The following is a 5,761-nucleotide window of genomic DNA, read 5'->3' as shown; positions in this document are numbered from 1 at the left end:
TATTTTCTGTTGTATACATCACAAACATCGTATATTAATGGAGTATTAATGTAAAGTTGGATGTTTACACTAATTCCTTAAGACTTATCCCTGAGGCACGAGTGAAAGATGTTATACAGTACGTACATTTGCGGTGATTGGCTGCGGGCCTGACGCCGGAAAGAGATGACATCTGATTGGCTGTGTGACGTCACTACACTACCCACAATGCAACAGCCGACCAGGAGGGCAGGCGCAGGCAAGGAAGTTACCGGTGTGGTATTTTGTTGGTGTATTTTTGTCAATGTACCAACTTGTGGTGCACTTACACAAGACTATGGGCCACATCAGCGGTGTGAGACAACAGCGAGCTGCCAGAACGAGGCAGCGTGTGTCTAGCAGCACAAATGAACGGGTAAGGCGTGTGAAAATAGCAAGCCTGTGCTGGTGTCAATATGGCAGGTGAGACAGTGTGAGGCGTGAGGTGTGGCTGCGTGAACCTGACGCAGTGCCATTGTTTTGGTCAATACCATCAATATAGTTCAGGCACCTTACATAGACAATATAGTTCAGGCACCTTACATAGACAATATAGTTCAGGCACCTTACATAGACAATATAGTTCAGGCACCTTACATAGACAATATAGTTCAGGCACCTTACATAGACGGAACCTGACGCAGTGCCATTGTTTTGGTCAATACCATCAATATAGTTCAGGCACCTTACATTGACGGAAAATGTTGTCCTGTTGCAGCTAATTTGTTGCAGATCAACAAAGACTCAGAGACACTGGCATTACATCACTTGTGTGGCACTTTATGATTAGCATCGCGTTGCTGTAATATGTGCCCATCAGCACCCATACTGGTGGAGGGGTGACACCCACCACCACCACCCACCCACCACCACCACCACCACTACCACGTAGTCACCTCCCATCCACCACCAGCACGTAGTCACCTCCCATCTACCACCACCAGCCAACCACCATTACCACTACCATTCATCCATCCACCACCACCACCACCACCAGCCAACCTCTATTACCATCATCACCACTCAACCACCACCACCACCACCACCACCACCACTCAACCACCACCACCACCACACCACCACCACCACCACCACCGCCATCACTACCCTACCACCACTACCACACCCCCTGACCACCACCACCACCACACCATCACCACAACCACCACCATCACACCATCCAACCACCACCACCACCACCACCACCTCTTGGATCCTGGGGTTTTCATTAACTTAATTCATGGCAGTTATTCAGTGTGTGTGTGTGTGTGTGTGTGTGTGTGTGTGTGTGCCTATATAGTCTAAGTGGCATAGTACACATATATAGATGTATTGTGCTTATCACACTTCAGTTTTCTTTACCTTATATGTTTATGGCATTGACAGTGTAAGATACGAAACAGGCAAAATAAATCGCTGAAGAAAAGGCGTCACGGTCTGCGAACTGACTATAAATCCAGCACCATAAATCAGTCATCTTTGAGTCCTTTAAGCTTCTCTGTTGCTACTCATCCTCTCGTTCTCGTCAGTCCACGCCGCCGTCCCTCATGTCCTCATTGTTAGTCTCCCTCTCATTCTTGGTGTCCCTCTCCTCATACCCATTCATCGTTAATGGGACCAGCTTCTCTCAGGGAATGGACGAAAATATTAGCTCTTTCCGAGTCCCTTTTAAACTCTCTCTCTCTCTCTCTCTCTCTCTCTCTCTCTCACACACACACACACACACACACACACACACACATGCCTGCGTGTTAAATTATTATTCCCGCCAAAACTAAGGCAAGTTTACGGCAAAGGCGATTTTCATGGAATAAGACGCCAGAAATATACCTAATAGCGGTAGAGAGAGAGAGAGAGAGAGAAATGCCACCGGATTGAGAGGGTTAAGGGTGGTATTCTGAGAGGCTGGATATTTGGTAACTCCTCTTCCTTAGCGATTTATTTTGCACATTACACCTGAGTATTATTTATTGATGAAAACCATGTCGGTATTAAACGCTACAAATGGCCTACAGGAGAATGTTAATGTGTAATGTACGGGATAAATCACTTAGTAAAAGGTGCTACGAAGCCTGCTAGTGGATGCCAGTGTAAGGCAGCTCTGTGATACCGCTGATAAGGCTCATATCCCAGAGATAACCGATGGCGGCACACAGGCGAGCCATAAAAATGGATTAGCAAAAGTAAGAGGCTGTCAGCCGGCGCCAAGTTTTGAAAATATCCTTAATGTGGGGGATTTCGTAGTATCACTTCGTCGGTAATTAATTTGGCATGTTACACATTGATACTAAATTTCATGTAATCCATCACTTTTAAAAATCGACGTAGATTCCATTTGTAACATATTGGAGGATTTTATGGTATATGCGCAAAGTAATCGCCGAAGGAAGAGAGACTGCGGAATCTCCAAGGCCTGTATGAGAGATTTCGGCTGAAATTTTAGTGTCGGCACAATTGCAAGTCAGAGTAACATAGAAAAGAATATTAAGGTGCATGGTGTAAAATAAAACGCTGAAGAAGAAATGTTATGGAACGATCAAAGTTAGTTGAAAACTAATCCGTAGTATCGCTGGAATGGAGGGCTTCGCATCACTTTTTCCTTTGGGATTAATTTTCAAGACAGGCCTTTCTGTTGGCCTGTATGATATTTATATTTTGCTAATACCGCCATAGTTTGTACCAATCTCACACAAGAGGATTTTAAGGTTGAGTGTGCAAAGTTGTTCGCCGAGAAAGAAATGTTACAAAATCTCCAAGGCCATGTATGGACAGCAAAATATACAGCAGAAACAGGGTTAAGAGGAGAGATAGGAGCATCCCTAATGAAAACTAAAATGATGAAAATGAAACTAAATTACATGCAGAGTATCATGAAAAGAGAAAACAGTCTGGTTTACGAAATAACAGAAATAATAAAAGGAGGTAAGGAGAACAGGTGGATGAAAGAATGTAAGAAAGACCTAAAAGAACTGAACATAAATTTTGACAAGTTAAAAAAACATCAGCAAAGATGAAATAACAACAAGACTACATGAATGGGACACAAAAGTGTGGAAAACAGAAATGGGAACAAAAAGTACACATCGCATAAGCGACGTAAACACAGCCTACCACAATGGCTGTCGTCTGCTGGATTGTTGTGACATTGTAAAGGTGCGTATTATCTTGATTGACTTTATCACCAAATTTCGGTGCTTGGGTATTTCAGGAAATGGCCGCGCATGACTTCTTCAATTCCTAATTGGGAGGAAAATGTCTGTTTTGGTGGATGGTAGGCAAAGTTGCTTCCGAGCTGTGTTAAGTGGAGTACCCCGGGGTCAGTGTTGGGTCCTATATTGTGTTTTTATATACATCAGCCACTTGGCTTCATCTTTGAACCGCCAGTACAAGAGTTTTGCTAATGATTTAAAAATAAATTTGAAAGTTAACTGGAACAGTAGCGTGTGTATTGTCTGTGGTCCTACCAGTTGTCAACATGATATAGACATGGTGAACAGTATTGGCGAATCTTGGGGCCTACACCTTCACTCAGATAAGTGTGGTACACTTAGGTTTGGCAGCAACTGGATTGTTCCTGAGCCTTTTGGCCAACATTGTATAGGTAGGCCTAATCATCCTATCCCATTAACAACTGCGAGTAAAGACCTGGACGTTTTGGAGGATAGAAATTTGAGGTTCCGTGACCATATCCACTTTCTGGCCAGTAAAGCTGGGGGTGTGGCTACAAATTTGTTGAAATTCACGGTTTGCCGTTCCTCCAAGTTCATGATGTGACGATACACAGTTCATGTTAGACCTGTAATGGAATACTGTTGTGAGGTATGGAATCCAGGCTTTATTGGTGATATCAAACTATTTGAGTCTGTTCAACGTAGGTGGACGAGACATATTTCGGGTATGGAGCATTTACCCTAGTATATTAGACTTTCAGACTTGGATTTCTTTTTTGTTAGTGGACAGTTATTGTGTACTGAACTTGTAGAGTGCTAGAAGATAATGCCAGGCCAGACATCCGTCGATGCCCAAAGGTTGTTCTGGTTTCTCCAGTTGTGGGAACTAGTGGTCATTTATATATATATATATATATATATATATATATATATATATATATATATATACAGTATATGGTATATATATACCAGTATATATATATATATATATATATATATATATATATATATATATATATACGGTATATATATTATATACCAGTATATATATATCCCCATCCATCCATTGCCAGACGCTATGTATCCCAAACGGGGTGGTCAAGGGCTTAGAGTTAATTGTTTTACAGGGGGGGGGGGCACTAATCCTCCACCAACCCCACTTGACACGTAGGGAGAACGTTATGCCAACAGCATCTGGTGTTCCCAAGCAGTCACCCATCCAAGTACTAACCAGACCCAACGTTGCTTAACTTCGCTGATCGGACGGGAAGCGGTGTACTCAATGTGTTATGTATATATGTGTACAGCTACCGCAAATTGACTTAGGACCTCCCCCACCAGGTACCGGTATAAAAAAACACAGAAATCATAGTATATCACAATGTTTGTTCATGAAATGCCATTCATTTATATGAAATCATGTTTCCCTTGTTTTTCAGGACCAGTTGGATGCGTTTTGGCATGGAATCACTTAGGTCTCTAAAGTAATCTAAGGACATTTCTTTACACCAAACATTTGTCAGTTCAGTCATGAGGTTGTCCAGATTGGGTGTCTTCTTCTTTGCCTTGATTTTCTTCATCTTTGCCCAGCAGTTTTCTATCGGATTTAGATCCGAACAGTTGCCAGGCTAGTCGAGGACCTCAATCCGATTATCCTAAAGCAATTTTATCACCTTTCTTGACTTGTGACGTGGAGCTGAATCATGGATGAAAAAGTCGCACCCATGAATAGCCAAAAAGTTTAACAAATGATCTTTCAGAACTTGAATGAACTGGCCACCATTCATCATCAAGTCATTAGGAAGAAAGTAGAGGTGTCCCCTTCCCATTTCACCTGAGAAACACCCCCATATCATTACTGATTGTGGGTGCTTAACAGTCAGCACCGTGTAAGCAGGGTCATATCGACTATGGGAGGCAGGGCGACAAACCTTGGCAGAACGCACCTGGAACACTTGAAATGTGCTTTCATCGGAAAACACAACTTTTCTCCCCTCATCCGATGTCCAGTGTGCATGCTTCTTGGCAAACTGAATGTGCTGCTTCTTCATGCGGTCAGTGAGAAGCGGTTTCTTGGCTGCGGTGCGGCTTGGCAAACCCAGCTCCTGCAAGCAATGTTGGATAGTTTGAATTGAGACGTCTTGTAACAGCTGGGGATGCATTCTTTTCAATTCTGCTGCTGTCAGTTGAGGATTCCCTCTTCAAAAGTGTATCTGTACCTCTGGAAGTCGTCCTCTCCACCGCAATGCTTGTACTCTGGTACGACATCAGGTGGCAGGTTGCGTGCTGCAGCAAGAATCTTCATGACGGTCGACTTCGCACGTCCAGTACGTTCACAAATCGTGTTGATAGGGACATTATCCTGCCTCCATGCAATGATACGGACCCTCTCATCCCCTTGAGCAGTACCTTCCAGGCATGACAACTTGACTCTAGGAAAATAACAGGGCAAACAGTAATGCATACGAAAAAAGAGGAAGGTGCTAGCTCGGAGCGATGGGCACATATACTCCCTTTTTCGCTTCTGGACAAGCACTGATGTGCTGAGTGTTTCACCACTTCCCACCAACACC

General features: G+C 43.4%; 1 pseudogene; it reads right to left on the bottom strand.

The window, feature by feature from the left end:
* Nucleotides 1–4,370: 4,370 nt before the first annotated feature.
* LOC145389671 (5S ribosomal RNA) lies at nt 4,371–4,489 on the bottom strand (annotated as a pseudogene).
* Between the last annotated feature and the right edge of the window lie 1,272 nt (nt 4,490–5,761).

This window comes from Coenobita brevimanus, unplaced genomic scaffold, assembly GCF_032717465.1.
Source record: "Coenobita brevimanus isolate Jiangsu-jjx unplaced genomic scaffold, ASM3271746v2 jjx.HiC_scaffold_1810, whole genome shotgun sequence".
Taxonomy (NCBI): domain Eukaryota; kingdom Metazoa; phylum Arthropoda; class Malacostraca; order Decapoda; family Coenobitidae; genus Coenobita; species Coenobita brevimanus.
This window is presented reverse-complemented; position numbering and strand designations above follow the sequence as displayed.